Consider the following 20,205-nt stretch of genomic DNA (forward strand, 5'->3'; position numbering starts at 1 on the left):
GCCCCAATGGTGCAATTTTCCATAATTTTCAGTCGTCCTAAATCCTGTTTTAGCTCCTGGTCCAAATACAGTAGATGATTGCATCCCTTTGTGCTCGGCCATGTGCTGAACTGGACAAAACACAAAATATGAAGATGTGAAACACCCCATAAAACCTTTATTCTATAACAGGGGAATGAATAAAGATCTAGTTTGGCAGATACAGCGGAAAGAAAGTCTGTGAGCTAACATGATAGCTGTGGTTAGCATCAAATTAGAGGGTTTTTTTCCTTTATCATTAACATTTGTAGCTGTTCTTGGGTTCTGTTAATTGACTTGAGAGATTGGTGTGGACCAGTTCTATATGTAAAGTGTCACGAGATAACTTTTGTTATGATTTGGCGTTATATAAACAAAATTTGATTGATTGATTGATTGATTGATTGATACTTATCCCCTTCATTCTCATCCTCTGCTCTCTATTATCACTTGCACAAAATTGTGACAGTTGACCAAATTATTGCTGATGGTGTTTTATGTACTCAGGGACACAATATTGCAACATATTGAAAGTATTAGCAGAGGTGGACCTGGAAACAGGAGTGATAGTAGCACTATTAGAAGAATTCTGCCAAGACAACAACTGCAGAAAGTGCACTTGTACTTATAACTTTACTTACTATTGTCTGGTTTCAGTCACTGCAGGTGTGCGTCTTACTTTTTTCCGCAAAACATAATTTATATAAACATATAAACATAATGAAAAGTTAATGTTTACTCAATAAAAGCTGTGTTAAGTAATGGTTAGAATAATAAAATATCTTATTAACAATTTAGAATCATATACATTTTGACAAAAAAAAAAAAAAAAACAACAGGGCCTTAATTACTTAATTAGCTACCAGTTATATATGTATTGTTCCCTTCTACAAATGTAATTTAATACATTTAACACTATAATCCAGCTGTTTTTAACACTTTACCATTTATATCACTCACTTTACTTTTTATTGTCTGCCTTTTGCCTGTCAAACTAAACAATATAATAAACAATACAAACCCTGATAATGTAAACTGGATGGCTTTCCTAAAACCCTCCATCACATCTCAGTCAATTCCATGACACCAACAAAATGAAATAAAATATTCTCACAGCAGTTGATATAGTTCAATCGTAAAAGATGAAACACTTTCAGTATATATAGAAAAAGTGGTCTTGGTAGTAGTGGTAGTAGCAGAATTGAAATAAGTGGTACAAGAGGAGCGATTTCTCACCATATTGTGCAGAATCATAAGATGATAAATGACCGCTGGCCAATGGATCTCTTCATGTGTAAATGGTGACCAATGAGGCTGTCTGTGAGTATAGAGTGGACGATACGCTTCGCTGCACTCCAGTTAAAAACAGCCCACACATCACCCCCCCACCCCTCACCTCTCCGTAGCTCCCTCATGACACTGTGAGCTCTTCACAACAAACCCTCCGAGAGGATGAAGCCAGCTTCCCCATTTGCTGTCACACTGGCAGATGAATAGAAGAGAAAGGCTTTCAATTGACTCAGTGACTTCTGTGCTGTTTTAAGAGAGTGTGTTCATGTTGCTGGCCTTTAACGTTTGACCCACAGAAGAACTGTACCTCTTGAGGCAGAAAATGGGTCTGTGACTGCACTGTTACCCATAGCAACTACTAGCTAAGTAAGCAGTCGCAATACTAATTAAAGATTCTGGAGAGCTGTGGTTTATCTGGTGAAAGCGGTCCAGGTAACACATGACGGTAATTTAAGGGCTTTGTTTAGGTCAGTGGTTCTTAACCTTGTTGGAGGTACTGAACCCCACCAGTTTCATATGTGCATTCACCGAACCCTTCTTTATTAAAAATAATTATTTTTTTTTTTTCAAATTCAAGACACAGGTATATGTTTTACTGGTGCACAAAATGAACCGTGCATTAACATCACTGTGTTCAAAGAACAAAACCAATACAGTGCATGAACTCACAACAAATTACATACCTTTTCACAAAGACATGACCTTTTTTAATACTACCACACTGAAATGGTTTTCATTTTTAACCTTATGTATTCCAATAATGAACTTATTGTATTTATGCTATTTATCATTTTTAACATTTTGACACACACCCATCACCTAATTTCCATCAGGCTACAATAATAATGAATATTTACTGCAAATCAGTGTGACTTCTGCTGTTGTCGAGTGTGTGTCTTGACCTCCGCCGAACCCCTGAGACTGACTCACCGAACCCCTAGGGTTTGATCGAACCCAGGTTAAGAACCACTGGTTTAGGTTTATGGGTGTTCAGGCGCTGCCATAGCAATTTGGGCAATTTTGTTTTAATGGTATTTGACTATACACTGTGCATTTTCACATTATATTTAAGGGTTATCATTATAATGTTTATTAAAAACACAGGTTGTAGGATTTCAAATGACACTTAGATGAGCAATTATCAGAGAACGACGTCTCCCCAAGTGTTACTGATATTACCTTTTTTTGTTTTCAAGTGATTGACTTTGCCTGTTTACAAGAGGAGATGAGTCATTCCAGAAAATGACACCCTCAAACAGTCAGCAACAAACAAATGAACAAGAATGGGCTAATGGACAACAAGCAGAAGAGCAACAGGAAAAAAACAAAGAAGAAAATACTGAATGGATTTGAAAGTATGGTCTGGAGGGAAAAACCTAATGGACAGACTGACAGACCACTGTATTAATCCACATCGAATGGGGATACAGGGGATTAAGATTGAAATAACTGTGGTCATTTGTGTGTCATAAAATGAATAATCATTTAGTATTATCTATAAACTAATAGTGAAAGGATCTGAACTGTGATTTTGTACAAACATAGACTTTCAAATAGCTCACCACATAGTTTTTTTCTCTTTTGATTTGGCTTGGGTGCTGTGAAAAAAAACACACTGCTGCAACTACTATGTGTTACAAGGGTAGAAAAAGCCTGAATTTAATCGTAAAAAAAATTACCATGAGGCAGCACTTGAGAGGAAAAGCTTCAATTTTTCATTTGCAAAAAAAATGGGTTATATGGGTGAATCCTGAACATGTATTCGAAGGTATGTGTTTTCCTTTCTCCCTTAGAGGGAGGTTCGAGCTGTTGGCTGCTGCTTCAAAGCACCATTAAAGCTCATTAATGCTCAAAATCAGGACAAATAGAAGTAAACTACCTGCAAGGTGAGATACAGCCTGATTTAAGCACAACAGACTCTTTCTTTGTTATTTGGATGGACACACCCATTAAAACAACCCATCCTTCAGCCCCCAAAGAGTATTACAGGAGGGAACACTGAGCTGGTGAAATACCTGTAAATTGTGGAACAAAAAGGAGAACATGTTCAGCCAGAGGCGTCTTTATACACCATGGGGAAAGAGGGCACTTTATATATCCCACACTATCGTGCAAGGCTCACAGGCACTATTAGACAGTTGGGAAAGACAAGTTCTAATATGAGAAGATTTTTATGTCTTTGTGTTTGGTGGACAATGCCTCAGGGCCTGGTGTGACATGAAAAGATGAAGGAGACCCGGGAAAAGATGGAGAGCCTGGCTCCCCAGTCTGGCCTGCAAAAATACTGGGCCCTCTGGTTCCAGTAGATTGCCTTGAGATGACTTGGCACTCCAAACAAAGCTATTTCAGTCTTTCAAGCTCGCTTACTTCATTCTGATGACAAATGACCAGTGTCTGACCTCCCGTGGCAGCCATTTTACACTTTAACTCAATTCATTAATGTTCTAAAAATACCTGCATTCAAACATCATCACACCTCCATAGGGGTGAAAAGGGGGAAGCCATGTGAGTAGACCAGCTTTTCCTGAACAACAAACACTTGAAAGGATTTCTGGGTAAACATGAACACACCACTCTTTTTGTCACGGGAAACACAGCCATCAGGCCCTCTCACAGGGATCGTACATGCTTCATATGTCTGTGTGGACGAGGAGACACGCTGTCTCATTAAAAAGTGTGTAAAAGCTTTGCCTTCAAAGGAGACTGAAGAACAGCCTCTGCCAGAAGGATCAATGCCAGGCAGACTTGGAGCAATACTGCCCCACATCTTGTCTTACTGCGCTTGGTGAGGGGATATGTACCGTTTCGGTAGGGATTATATGGAAGATAAAGCACACAGGGAGAGAATAATGAGGAAAGGATGAGGGAAAGAGAAAAGAGCACAAAGCAAATGAACATATAGGTCTGCCAAATAGAATACCTCTGTAGAAGTTGATGTGAATGAGATGGTATTATTCAAATACTTATTCATAGCTAATAAACTGTTTAGTCGACTCCAGCTGAAGAAATTGTCTGTAAAAACTGCCCTCAAGCTACTGAGAAAACAAGGCCTCAGATGTATCATTACACAAAATGACCATCATTAGAAGCAAGTCCAGCCAACAGAGATCAGGAAAGACAGAGGAGAGAGAACTCAACTGTTCACAACAGGATGTAAACCCTGGGCATGGATTAAACACATAAGATGAAAATGTAATAATTCCGCAGATATAACTGGATCTACTTAAGCCAGGCGGGGAAGTGGGAATGACTACCCAGGGCACCATTTCTTTTTCAAATTAACTAGTCCGTGATATTTAGCCCCATCAGGATTCATATGATACCATGGGGTTAAAAACAGGGCCCCAAAACAGTGTGAAGCAGTAAAGGGAGCATTTTTTTCTAATATAGGGGTTACTTTGTCTTATACATTTATAGATGTTTTATTAATAATAATAATAATAATAATAATAATAATAATGGATTGGATTTATATAGCGCTTTTCTAGACACCCAAAGTGCTTTACATTATTGACCCATTATTCATTCGCTCTCACATTCACACTCTGGTGGTGGTAAACTACATTTGTAGCCGCGGCTGCCCTGGGACAGGCTGACAGTTTTAATGTTCATTTACTCCAAGTAAAACTCATTTAACCCTTCAAGACCTAGAGCTATTATTGTGGCCCTTCCAAATGAATTCTGTCTCTACGTTTAACTTTGCTAAGTGATTTATCACTATACATTATCATGTTACGGTGGTACAGTGGATAGCACTGTCACCTCACAGCAACAAGGTCCTGGGTTCAATTCCAAGGGACCAGGGACCTTTCTGTGTGGAGTTTGAATGTTCTCCCCATGTTTGCGTGAGTTCTCTCTGGGTTTTTCAGCTTCTTCCCACCATCTAAAGACATGCACTAGTAGGTTAATTGGTTCATCTAAATCGCCCGTAGGTGTGAATATGAGTGACTGGTTGTTTGTCTCTGTATGTCAGCCCTGTGATGAACTGGAGACATGTCCAGGGTGTGCCCTGCCTTCACCCAAAGGTAGATGGGATAGACTCCAGCACCCCTGCAACCCTTTTGAGGATAAACCGGTTCAATCGGTCCATTCATTCATTTTCTGAACCCGCTTTATCCTCACTAGGGTCACAGGGGTCGCTTGGAGCCTATCCCAGCTACATAGGGGTGAAGGTGGGGTACACCCTGGACGAGTCGCCAGTTCATCGCAGGGCTGAACATATAGGGACAAACAATCACTCTCACATTCACACCTATGGGCAATTTAGATTAACCAATTAACCTATCAGTGCATGTCTTTGGATGGTGGGAGGAAACTGGAGTACCCAGAGAGAACCCACACAGAACAGGAGAACATGCAAACTCCACACAGAAAGGTCCCACCCTCATTGACTGGTATTGGAATCGAACTCAGGACCTTCTTGCTGTGAGGCACGAGTGCTATCCACTGCACCACCGTGTTGCCCAATCAATCGGTCCAATTCTGTCCAATTTTATCTAATTGGTCCAATCAGTTTTTGCTCATGACATTATCTGTTCACTGCTTACTTCACAATATTAGGGCTATCACAGTATAAGGGATGGGGTGGATATGGGTCAGTCGGGAGTCATCACTGTTTGTAAATAATTTAAATGTAAAACAAAGTTGTCCTCTAATGAGGGGGGGTGGTGGCGGGCCAAAAAAAAAAAAAAAAAACCAGTTCAGAAGATGAATGAATGGATTCATTATTCAGTGAAAATTATTTTACAATGTTTCATTTACTGATCATGTACAGAAGCTCAGAGTAAATTCAAAAGTTATATCAAAACAGAGAAAACCATGTAAAAAGTGACCTTTTCTGCAAAATAGATCATGAACAGAACATAAAGTCAAGCATCTGCATCCATTGTCATTTGTCAAACTCCATGAGTTTTACTGATAAATCAATGTTGCAGAAGTTGATGGTGTTTCCATGTTCAGGACAGAGCCTTTGAACATCCAAACAGGTCAAATATGATGACGATGAAAGCTGAGAAGTTGCATTTCACCTGAATTATTTCAATGTATTGATAGGATTAGTGGTTCCAAAGTTATTAAACATTTTAAATCAGTAAATGGTTTTGGTCACCTGAGGCTGTTCAATGTGCTAACTCAGTGGTTCTCAGCTGGGGGGGGGGGGGGGTTACTCTCCCTGGGGTGTGCAAGCACATGGGAGGGGGGTTGCGAGTGACATCATTGTGTGTGTGGGTGCATTAGCGACAACTGTTGTACATCACATTATAAATCACTCTGCACATACTCTCTCCCACTAACAGATTGAGGTCCATGAGAGGGGGTGGGGGGTGGGGTGCATGTTGTCCGGTACATCACATCACCGGCAGCAGGTAGTTGATGATAAGGTGAGCTCACTTTCTCACAGCTTTATCTACAGAGCTAAATAACCCACCACGTCCTCCACACAGGTTTGCCACGTTACTTTTAGAATTACATACCATCCCGCCACCCCCCGTTCCACTATTTGTATGGGGAGGGGGGGCAGTAGGCTCATGATGCCGTTAGTAGGGCGTGGTTCAAAAAACACTGAGAAACCCTGCACTAACTATATGATACAGTGTTTGAGAAAGAAGGGTTAGAATATGGTGAGATCTCCAACCGTGCAGACTTCAGCACATATCACAGACCTACAGATTCACACAGGTGGTTGTTGTCTACATCATTTGTTAATACATGGATCAAGAGACTGACTTCAGCCCTGACTGTCACCACACTCATATCCCAAAGCAACACATGCTAAGGATAGCCCACATCAAAGAATATTCTACTTATGGAAAAAAGGTTGTGAATGTAGGCCAAAGTCAGTGAGAGAGCACCAGAGACTAGTTCAGGCTTGAGCTGGTCTCTGGAGAGTCTGTGTTTTCCGTATCGTGTTCTTCTGCTTCTGACTGATCACCCTTGTTCTTTTACAGGTGAGATGACTTCCTCTGCTGCTCTCACCGGTACATGAGCAGGGAATATATGCTGATTGGAAAGATGACGAGCGGAGCAGGTTCTGAGAAATAAAACTCAGGCGATGCATGGTTTAATATGGCATTAGAGAGCAATTTGGCACAAAGACATTAGTGAAACTGGGGAGACTAAAGGAACACACATTTCCACGCGGAGAAGTGTACTCTCCTTTTAATGTCCTGCTCCCTTTCTATTTATTCTAGCATAATATACAGCACATATTGCTTTAACTTCTTCATTCCATATCTTAAATTCACATATTTAAAGAGAATAGAATAGAACACAATAGAATAGAATAGAATAGAATAGAATAGAATAGAATAGAATAGAATAGAATAGAATAGAACTTGTCACTAGTTGCTTTTCCATTGGGTATCTGCGCAAAACTTTACCAATATTTACTAAATGTCGAAAAAATGGAAGTGCGTAATGTTGGCTTTTCCATTAAATCACAAATGCGATGATTTGTTTATTTATTATCATGAGATGACACAAGAAGTCATTCCATAAACATGGTGACAAATGTAAATATTGTGTTGATTTACAGATATATTCATTATTATTATATATTACCCCTCTATCTCGTACTAAATTAAAAAATGATCAGGTTTCCCGTGTGTCCACTCTTACCGCGACATGTTTCTTCCTCTTCTTTGCTTGTTGTAACATACGTCAACATCCGTTTTTTTAATTCACCTGACTCTAGTTGCGAAAAAACGTCTTTCCATTGCAATTTTGCAGGATATACCATTTGCGCTACACCCAAAAAACCACCTCTTGCCAGCGCAAAAACGTTTAATGAAAAAATGAGACTTTTGGCGAAATTGTCTTTTTTTCATTAGGTACATTTTTGTGCGCAAGTTATATTCGCACAATTTGAGGGTCAATGGAAAAGCGACTAGTGTCATAGGAACAATAAAAATCAGTTTAGCAGCTCAATTTAATTTAGTAGCAAAACACTTAGTGCAAAAGAGACTGTATAAGAAAAAAAATTAATAAAAAATATCACACAGAGTATTAAAGAAAAATTAGGACTGTGCATAGGCTTCAGAATAAAATATGAATACACATGTGCTACTAAAGTACTACTAGAACTTCTGAGATTAACAAAACATACAAAAAAAAATATACAAAAGCTAACTCTATACAACAGATGAGACATATATGGGTAGTAGTAATAATAGTCATAATAGTGGTTTAGTTCAATAGCTATAGATTTTATGTTCAAAGCTGTAAACCACCATCAAATATTTCAGAAAACTTTACTACCTTCAATGTTGAAGGTAGTTTCAGATCCAACTAGAACATGTTTAAGGTAAAATCCAAAGACTCAAAGAGAAAACTGGTGTTTTACCCACTGTCCCTACTGCTTTCATAAGTAATTCCTCATTCTTTATGTCCTTTTTCTCAGCTAGTTTTATTCTGATAAAATACATACACATGCTGTTAACTGACACAGGTTATTGGAAGGTGTGACTAACAGTGTCGTGGTGTTTTTCAATTTAACCCATAAAGACCCAGTGCTACTTTTGTGACAGTTCCCAAATGAATTTTTCTCTATATTTAACCTTTCTTAAGTGATTTCTTACCATTGATTGTAATATTATCTTCCTTATTTTGCATTTTTTTCAGTGTAAATCATGTATTTTCCGATATTTAATTTGCTGGTAATGTAGATGTTCATTAAAGTTCAGAGTAAAGTTGAAGGTTTTTATATCAAAAACAGAGAAAACTCAAGAAAAAGTTACTTTTTCAACTAAGATATCATTAACTGAAGATAAAAATAAATGTATCCATCCACTGTCATTGATCTAACTTCATGAGTTTTACTGATAAATTAATGTTGTAGAACAGGGGTGTCAAACTCATTTTAGTTCAGGGGCCAGATTCAGCCAAATTTGATCTGCAGTGGGCCGAACCAGTGAAATAATAACATAATTATATATAAATAATGTCGACTCCAAACTTTTCTCTGTGTTTTAGAGTGAAAAAAGTTAAATTACATTATGAAAAGGTTTACATCTACAAACTATCGTTTCAAAAGATGTGAATAACATGAACAAACTGAAAAAATAAGTGTAATTTTAACAATATTCTGCCCCAGTTTATCATTTACACATGTACATTATAACTTACAGATCACAGTGGATCTACAAATACACAAAACATTTAATAACAGAAAGAATCTTGTTAAAATTGTACTTACTTCTCTTAAGACATTTCAGGTGGTTTGTATTTGTTCAGATTATTCTTTTTTTTTTTTTTTTTTTGCAAAATTATACTTTGTTTTAATGTAAATACATGAAAATATTTACATTTACAAGGAGAAATATTTGAGGTTGTCATTATTTCTATGTTATTATGATAGTATTTTACTGGTCTGACCCACTTGAGATTGCATTGTTCTGAATGTGGAACCTGAACTAAAAGAATTGTTAATATCTTAATTTTTGCATTTCACAAAATTCATCCCAAGGGCCAGACTAGACCCTTTGGCGGGCTGGATTTGGCCCCCAGGCCGCATGTTTGACATCTGTGTTGTAGAAGATGATAATGTTTCCACAGTAACTATGGAGCCTCTGAACGTCCAAATGGGTCATTTTTGATGACCATGAAAATATGAAAAACTGTATTTTACACCAATTATTTTCATGTGCTGATAGGATTAGTGGATCAGAAGTTATTAAACATTTTTGATCAGTAGATGGTTTTGGTCGCCGGTGGAGGTTTGGGTCTTTATGGGTTACAAACGCAATTCTGCAGGTTAACAGAGCTTGTGATACTATCTTTACAGTGTGGACCCAGACAACCTTTCATTTTGTCTTTTGAACATCAACCCTTTGTATGAAGAGTTTCACTCATTATTTCAGTTGGAAATAGGACAAAGAAAAGCTTCTGATTAGTTGTAAGGCCCTCACTTTGTTTAAGTTTTGCTGCAGGTCCTTGATGAAAATAGACACCATTCAGATGATAGGCATGCTTTAAGGTTACAGCCCTATGTGTTGTCCCAGAGCAGCAGAGCTCCGTTGCGGTATTCCCACACAGTGATTCATTCACACTCATACACAAAACAGGACATCCCAAAAGGCTTGGAGTGCATCCAACCTCTACAGTCGCAGACAAACTCATCTGTCATGCCACAGCAACGCACGTTATTCTGCCATTATGTGGCGACAGGTGTCTGTCCCAAATAAAAATTGATCCCACTGATGGGTAATCATCCTCAGCCCATGGCTTTCTCTTTGTGACCACTCAACCCTTCCGGTGATTTACTGAGGCTGTCATGTCCCTGGATACTGTGGAGAGGTAATAATACACACCATGTTCCTTTTTGCTTCTCCGGCGTCCAGGCTTACAGTTGATTACACAGAAAAGTGTCGGCACTTTGGGATTCTGCAGCATTTCAAAGAACTTAAACATTATACTTCCCACTTTATCTGCTATTTATTCAAGCCTCTTTTATTCAGTCAGCTCTGGGTGAAGTTTTTATTGTATGTTTGTTGAACCATTGCTGTGCTATTGTGTATTCACCAAGAGAGCCTGTTGAAATACCAGTCAGATAATTAAAGCCCTGAGAAATACTGGGAGATCATTGCTCTAATTAGTTGACTTATGTTTTTACAACTAAACATCTGTGAAAAGAGTTTTTTTTTTCCTTTTATTACAGCCTGCTGTTTCTATTACATTTTTAGAAGAACTTATGATTCAAAGATCAGGGAGACACCTGATTATTGCTTAAAGCCACCCTCATTTGTTTTCATTTTGTTGTAACAGTAGGCTGCTACTGGAACACACTGCACATTAAATGGAAAGGCCAGAGGTCGACCATGATGCCATCAGATGAGTACTCCAAGAACGGGATGGAGGTGAAAAAAGAAGTGCTATTTTGTAGTATGGCTTCGTACTTGGCAGAAGTACACAGTGGTTCAGATGTGGTTAAGATCCGAGCCCCGTGGCTATTTTTCCTCTGTCCCAATGACAGGAACTCCTCGTACCTCCTCCTTTCTCAGCCTAAACTCCAAACTTATCTTTCCTAGCCTCCTCAAAATAGAAAATCGAACTGAATTGACCTCTGAGATGTCTTTCAGTCTTTTAGGAGAGGCGTTTGGTTTCAAAGTGAAATATCGGCTATCAGAAAAAAACAAATGATACCTAAAGAAATAGTAGAATGTGGATACAAATTGGGTGCAGTGCATTTTAGAGGATTACAAGTAATCTAATTCTCTTCTTGAAAAAGTGATTATACAAAGCATATTCTTTTACAGAAAGTGAATGTTGAAGGTCAGAAAATGAGCTCAAGACTTCTGTCAAATGTTATTTAATTGTATTCTTTAAAAAAGCATTGGAATGGATTTTAGTTTTCAACACTTTTTTTTTTTTGTGAACTAATGTCTCTCAGTAAAAATATCAACACCAAACCTGTAGAAAGTAAACACATTGACCCAAGACGTAACCTTTGCTCACCCTAAAACATACCAAGCATATCAACATCAGCTCCTTCTATATTATTAAAACAACTTCTCCAGTGGGAACAGGTGTTTCAGTCATTACACTGAGGGTCTTTCAGTATTCCCGTGATCATGGCGGAGGGTCATGGATGCCATTAACCATTTGAGGATCACAAATATCATGGCATTACAAGGCTGTGTGACTATTATTGTGGGAGCGTCAGGTTGGCTGTGTTGTATGACAGCAGGTCACTGAATTTGTGCCCTCCTCCATAATCACCCCTATTTGGAGGGGTTAAAAGAAAAGCCCATAAAGCATGACCTTTTTCAAGGCTCTAATCGCTGTCCTCTGGGCCAGGCGCCTTTCATTCCACAACGTGACAGTTTTACAAGTCCCTCCTGACACTGTTGCCCGCACTCAGACACACAACATGTATAACTACAAACTAACAATGCAAGGGGGCACATGGTGAAAGTCACTAATAGGAAGGTCAAGGAGGACACCAAGTGCAAGGTTATGATCAACACCTGCTAGGACTGGGAGCTCAGGTCAAAGGATCCTGTGGCAATTTTTCATGGTAAGATTATAATCTACTGACTCAGAATTTTGTCACATTTTATAAAATCACAAGTTACGACCAAGCTATAAATTGTCCCCTGATTTCTAAAGGTTTAGATTGTGTGTGTGATAGCTTTATGTTGTTGTTCTCTGAATTTTGCATACACCAAAATTATTACAATATTTTGACAACATTTAGACTGTAAAATGCAGACTAAATTTTGACCCAGTGGAGAAATGGTAAAGAGCATGCATATTCTTTTAACTGAATATATTTTAAGATTCAGAGATTCATGGAAATCATAGTCATTATTGGTAAACTTTTCTGTGTCCTCCATCCAATAGCTGGATCTTATTTATACCGAGAAAAAGAAAGAAAATTTCTACATTTTTATGGAAGATTATATCCAAGGTGTCCCCCTTGGTTCTGTGCTTGATCCTCTCCTCTTCTTCCAATAAATATTCTCCCTTCCTTAGTAACAATATGAATTTTCACATCTTCAATTCATTACCTCCACCACCAACACCACTCATTTCATCTCTGAATTAAAATTTATGGATGCACCCGACCGATAAATCAAAATCGTCATTATTCTGATTCTGATTATTTTGATTCTGATTAATAATAATAATAATAATAATAATAATAATAATAATAATAATAATAATAATCATCATAATCATAATCACAATCACAATCATAATCATAATCATAACCATAATAATAATAATCATAATCATCATAATCATAATAATCATAATAATAACAACTAGAAACACACTCGAAGAGCGCAGACCTCCAACAAGGCAGATCAGTCCCCCCCCCAGTCACCACCAAAATGTAATCATTTGTTCCTTGTGCCAGTATCAACATTTCCTGAAAATTTCATGCAAATCCATCCATAACTTTTTAAGTTATCTTGTTCACAGACAAACAGACAAACCCCAATGAAAACATAACCTCTGCCGTTCCTTGGCGGAGGTAATAACAATGGAATGGATTTCTATAGCTCTTTTCACGTCACCCAAAGCACTTTATATTATACATCCATTATTCATTCACTCTCATATTCACACACTGGTGGTGGTAAATTACATGTGTATCCACACCTGCCCTGAGGCAGACCGATGGAAGCATGGATGCCAGTCCACACCAAACAGCCCCTCTGACCACCACCTAACATTCATATAGATTCATACAACAGTGTGTATGACACTGGAGGCAAGGTAAGTAAAGTGTCTATTGGACCCAGATCCCACACCACAGACTGATCCCAACTTCTGCTTGACTATCAGCTCCACTCTATCCACCAACACATATAAGCAACATCTGAGTCACACGTCTCAGCCAACAACTTTTCCTTTGAACAGCATCTTAATCAAATCACCACAACGCCCTTTCCACTTAAAACCATCGCTTGTCCTCATCCATCACTCTGCTGAAACCCTGATAATTAGATCCACAACCATCTACTCAAGTATCTTATGGTACATCATCCAATGTCCTACATGAACTAAAACTCTGCTGCTCATCTTTTAACCCCTTCCTAGTCCTGTAACCACACATCACATAATCTCGACTTCCTCTCTCTTCATAACCAGGCCTCCTCCTCCCTCACAGACTGCTTCATCATTACACTCTTTCGTGTAAACTCCATTCATCTGACTCCAACCTCCTGACTCCACCATTAAGGACGAAGCAGCAAAACCTGGGGCAACAGAACCTTCTTCTCCATAGTTGCCACCTCCTTCTGCTCTGCACTAATGCACTGATCTGCCTTTATCAAATCACTCAACCTCTCACAAGCACCTTTTATGAGTGATTAAATAATCAGAGTTTCGTGCTGTGCAAGTTGACGTTGAGTGTCTTGTGAATTGATGTAAAGCATTAAACTGTAAATTGATGGGAAATGATTAATATGCATGATGCTGAGAGTTTTGCATGCTGTTTGCAATTGCTGTTATATTTTGTGTTTTTAATTTTATGTAAATTTTAATACAAATAAAATGTTTTAGTATTTAAAGTTTGGTTAGAGCTGATTTAAGAATGTTTATTGGGCATTGAACATCTTGTCATCACCTGAAAATTTTGTGATTATTCCAAGAGTATGTTCCAGTTAGGGGTGGGTGATATGGCAAAAATATCATATCACGATTTTTTAAAAATAAAATCACAACCTCGACTTTTATGACAATTCTTTACATTGATCTTTGAGACTAATTTGCCATTTTCTGAACAGCGCAACTAAACAATTTCCTTATGTTAGTGGTTCTCAACCGGGGTGGGGGTGAGCACAGGAGAGGATGAGAAAAAAAAAATCCCGAAAAAATCCCGAACTCACAGGCTATTAGTACAAAACAGAGCTGGAGAAGCATTTGTGGCTGGGCAGCTCATACTACTTTAAGCAGTCTTTCGAATCCCTGGTTTTTGACTGTTTTGAAGGGAATCATATCTATAACTCCCACAACACAATGTGAAATCCACGCAATGTGGACGCGAACTGACATGATGCATCTGTGCATCGGCATATAACAACATCCAGATCTGTTAAATACTCTATGGCTCTGACAACATCACATTATAGATGATTCCACAGTCTCTCTGCTTTGTTGGATTGTTGATGTGTTCTAATCCTTCATAATCTAATATCGTCATATCGCACACCCCTAGTTTCAACTGACTTTGAAAGTAAGTTTTTGATTTTTTTATAGAAATTGTGTAACACTGTTAACTCATTACAACTAAGCGCGCTATATTCTTACATCTTGCATCCTTTCGTGTCATTAAAACACACATGTTAAAATTTGGTTGAGAACTAGTAGTAGGCTGCAGTTAAGAAACAAAAGCTAAATATTTTTATTTAGGTAAAATGTTCTCACTATGCTGACTGTGTGTGCCCTGAATAAGTACAAGTCTTTAGCTGCTGAATGATACAGTGCTGTGGCTCTTTTATTTGTGCCTCAGGATTTAGTTAGATTTAATGGGAGATACTTGATTCCATGACACAAACAGAGTGACCCAAGGGAAGGATGGTACGAGCCCAAAAAGTAGAGTCACTTTAGTGGAAATAAGAAAATGATGAAACAAATGTAACAGAGCGGAGTAGAGATCGAGGGTGAAATGGAAAAACATGTTGACTCGATTTCTAGCTCTAACTGGGTCTGTGGGTCCTTTTTTCTTACATTAGAGTGATGTTCCCATTCATCCCTCCAGTACTCTCCCTGTCCTCTTGCACTACTTTACCATAACCTTTTAGATCTCCTCCCAGAATAGGGTTTTTATAAATAGGCCCCAACCACATACACCTGTGACCAAACTCACATAAGTCTATCACACTGTTTAAAGGACATCGTGCCCCGAGGAAGAAAACTTATTTTTATGCTTGGTGACTTACATGCTATGTATAGTTGCTACAAACAGTTGTTTTCAATGATGAACCAAATGAGCTACTGTGAAGCTACGAGTCACAACTGGCAACAACACGAAGTGAGTAATCAGAGGTAAAATGGTAAAATGGTCCTATCTTTGTAAATATAAGGGTCTCCCTGTTTATACAAATCACTATTGACTCACTGTCACTTGTATTAAAAGAGATCCAACTTATAGTGACGTGTTGCTCATTAGAAAACCAGTATAAACATACAAAATAATAATGTGGGGGAAAAAAGACAAAACATTTACATAAAATAAAGTAAAAGAAAACACTGGAGAATTGGCTGATGTGTTTGTAGATCTAGTAGTAATACTTCTACTAAAGGTTCCATAAAAAAATCAGTTTTGCTGTCTGACCTTGGTCCAAAGCTGACCTTCAACCAAAGATGTGATGAACCTGAGGCATTAAGCTGTTACTGGGCAGAAACCACTTCCTTTCTGCCCTTGTGCCCATTCTGGTCCATTGCCAACAGAGTGGGTGGGCTGTCAGGTGACAGGGGTGCTCAGGGCATTCCCCTGCTCCCTCATTCCCCTGAGTAACTTCATATGTAACAACCCATAAACAACTTTGTTAAATATCAACTCCAAAAAGCTTTGGAAAGTTTATGACACTTTGCCCTGAGAAACCTTCAAGGCTAAGTGTCTTACATAACCAAATGAGCTAAAACGGTCTTAAAATGGGACAACTTGTCTGGAATTAAACTATTCCTTCAGTTTAATTGACTTTTAAAGTATTTATGCTTTAATGTTTTTTTTCTATTTGGCAACATCTGCATCATTCTGACTCCACAAATATCAACACTGAGATTGAAAATCTAACTCCACAATCCTCACAAACCTTGGGGGCCTTTATAAGCCCCATCAACAGATCAAAATAATGACAGGAACGCCACAAAATGCCAAGTTTATGGGTTAGATGTAACAGATGTTTATATGCGACAGCCTGCGGTTTGTCACAGTTGGAAAGCAGAGCAAAAGAAAATGAATTGGGGTCAAACTACAGTTAACCAGGGCTCATATGCTCACGGAAAATAGTCAGTACTTCAGTACAAAAACAAAGGCCTGTCTAAGGCCTTTGCAATTTAATGTATGTGTTAATGTATGTGCTACGCAGGGATCAAATGATAATAATGAAGGAGACTGATGATTTATACGTTTATAGTAAAAAAGAAATCCTTGGTGCTAAGTTTTAGAATAACACCGACACTAAACTATGATAAAATGCCTGTAAGTTGACTATCAAATGAAATAAACAAAATACAACTGACTAATATTTCAACATCATTGTCTGTCAATTTTCACACTGAACTGTAGAGAATATAAATACAGACAGAAGTAACACAGCAACTAATGATTATTGTCAGAGGTGATTCATATGTTGATTAGTTTTCTGATTAATTGCTAGGTCCATTAAATGTCAGAAAATAGTGGGGGAAAAAAAAAATGACATCTTCAAAGTATCGAAGTAATCGAAAAATTGAGACTATGCCTCTGGAGATATTTCTTGCTCAGCAAACAAATCAAAATTCAACCTGCTGGTTCTTGAAGTGTATGAATTATAAATGTGTTTCTCCAGTCATATGACATATTGTCTCCGCATAAAAGAGGATTTTTGAACCAAGTCTTGTCTTCAGTTCAGCCAGAAAACAATTGATTAAAAACAGAAATCCTTCATAACGTTGAGAAAAAAAAAAAAAATCAAGATTACATTTTTACTCACATCAAGTAGCGTATTTGTTTTGGTCCAGATCCCAAAAATATTTTGTTTACTGCCATAAAGGAAGGGAAAAAAAAGAAATAAAATAGTTCACATTTAAGAAGTCGGAATTAATGAATATTAACGTTTTTTTTTTAAAGATATTACTCAAACTGATAATCAGTTATCTTTAACAGTTATTAGTTAATTCAATGGTTAATAACTACTCTATTCTTTTGTGTTGCCACTCTAGAAGAAGGAGTAGTTATCTAATAAAACTTTTTTTTTTTTTTTTTTTTTTGTCTAAATCATTGCTTCTCTTCTGTTTTCATCCAGAAAAGCAGCTTTATGTTGTAAAGCAGGAGTGTCCAACCCTGGTCCTCGAGAGCTACCATCCTGCATGTTTTTGATGCATCCCTCTTCCAGCACACCTGATTCAAGTAATAAGCCTATCATCAAGCTCTGCAGAAGCCTGATGATGACCGTCAGGTGTGCTGGAAGAGGGAAACATCTAAAACATGCAGGATAGTAGATCTCGAGGACCAGGGTTGGACACCCCTGTTGTAAAGTAACAGATTTTATTGGATATTGTAGTAAAAATACAGATACCAAAACATAAAAATGCTGAATACTGGATCCAATATTTCCTCGGCTGATAATCAATCTAAACCCAGTGTTTCATGTATGTACTGTATATGTATCTGTTTAGAAGTCCTGTAATTGGACAGATCAGATGTGAAACTCAGCAAAGGAAAAACAGGTTTAAAAGCGCGTTGACCTGTGGGGAACCACATGCACATGAAATTCAACACCATGATAATGTGACCCTATTGTTTATCTGTTGCTAGGTAACCCACTTCAGTTCTATGATTCTATGATTCTGGGCATAGCACATAATTGCTATTGTATTCCAAAATTACTAATATCTCCCAAAATATTGGTCCTGTCAACTTGACGTTTTCGCTAGTCTCTTCCTTGACCAAAAATACATAAGTATGACAAACCGCAGCAGTCAACTCTTTTGGAATTTTGTGTGATGCCTGAGACACACACACAGAGTCCACTTCCCTTTTATAATATAGACAGAGACACAACAAAAACTAAAGGTGTCATGTCTCAGATACCGAAACACTAGTGTCACACACAATAATCGGCTCTGATTTTGGTTTGAAAGGAGGAAAAAAATCTTTCAATCTGACACATTTAACCATTTCTCAGCACCTTCTCTTGTTGGTCGTAAAAGAAATGTTAAACTTACATGTGTTCTGTGTGTATGGGAATTCAAGGGGTAACGCTGATATTTTTAGATTTAAGCTGCTGACAGCCATTCTCTTGCTCATGCTCTCATGCATTCAGTGTTTTCTGCAGAATTTTATTCTTATCAGGTTGGAAACACCTCCAAGAAAGTATTTTGACAATACTAACACTGAGACACTAGCGGTGAGTCATACTTTTGGAGTTTGAGTGGTGAGGCACGGTGACTCACACAAATGTTCACTGGTAGGGAAACTCTAGGATAGATTTTACCTTTTAGTAAAGACCTACAACAGACATTTACCAAAACCAAGGCAGTTGCAAAGTTGAATTTCAAATCCCTTTTAATGTATGATGGTCACAGACAGAAAGTGCAAACAATAAATATTATAAATACGAGTCAATAGAATATAAACAAATACAGTATGAAGTACAAAGGGTCTAGACAATCACCCAAAATGATCATAACAGAAAACAAAATTGTGAAAATGGTATCAAAACATAATTTTTCCTGTACTTCACTGCTCATATACCAAGTTTATGGTTATCATTTGCATCTGCATCAAGATTCTGGAGCTTTGTATCAGAGCACACATCCTAAATCTCCTTAATTTAAAGGTTGTTAAGATTAAATAAACATAATTCTAACAGCCTGACTGGAAGTTTTCTCAAGCTGTAATAGCCTTTCCAACTATGTGGAACACTGACTATCAATATCTCCCTCCACTGACACTCAGATATAAATAAAAACACTGTTACCATGACAACCAACACAAACAGTCAGCAGATCCAATACAAAACGATCCATAAAACACACCACATCACTCAAAATAAAATGTACAAAATGTGACTAACAAATACAGACACCTGTTCACAATGCACAATGGGGACCGCAGACACTTATTTTCACGCACTCTGGTCCTGCCAAGCAGTTAAGTCTTTTTGGGACTCCCACAGCTCTGCCTGCAGAGAAGAAATCAACTTACAAAACAACACCTCTCTGTCCAAATCCAAAACCTCCATAAACATTATTCATTGTTAATGTTTTTTCTTCAACAGGACTAATAATAATGAGTCCAACTTCTATCCACTATCTGTTTCTTTATTATTTATTATTGTTTATATTGTTGTTGATAGTATTTATATTCATATCATTCTTATATTTCTGATGTTGCCATTATCATGTATCATTCCTCCCATAAGAGTATTGTTGTGTACGATAATACAAAGTTATATGATCGCTCACATTTGTCAGTTTTTTCTGTCAGCAGGATTGTGCAACAACTACTGCACTGATTTTCATGAAAGATTGCAGAAAGATAGGGCATGGGTAGAGCACAAAACCCTTACATTTGGAGAAAATGTATAAAAAAAAAGAAACTTTAACAGAGGAAAGCAGTTTAACTAAAGCTATACTGATTAAAAACAACTGCAAGGAAAGCTCCCACACACTGTCTCCATTCTCTTATCTCTAATGTAATATTTTGGGCCTTTCAACCCTCATCAGGCCAAAAGGACCAAC

At 37.8% G+C, this 20,205-nt stretch overlaps 1 protein-coding gene across 5 annotated transcripts in view; it reads right to left on the minus strand.

The window, feature by feature from the left end:
• kcnc2 (potassium voltage-gated channel, Shaw-related subfamily, member 2) overlaps positions 1 to 20,205 on the minus strand; it is a 120,463-nt gene that overhangs the window by 66,739 nt on the left and 33,519 nt on the right. The window lies entirely within an intron of this gene.

The sequence above is a fragment of the Sphaeramia orbicularis genome, chromosome 12 (genome assembly GCF_902148855.1).
Source record: "Sphaeramia orbicularis chromosome 12, fSphaOr1.1, whole genome shotgun sequence".
Classification (NCBI taxonomy): domain Eukaryota; kingdom Metazoa; phylum Chordata; class Actinopteri; order Kurtiformes; family Apogonidae; genus Sphaeramia; species Sphaeramia orbicularis.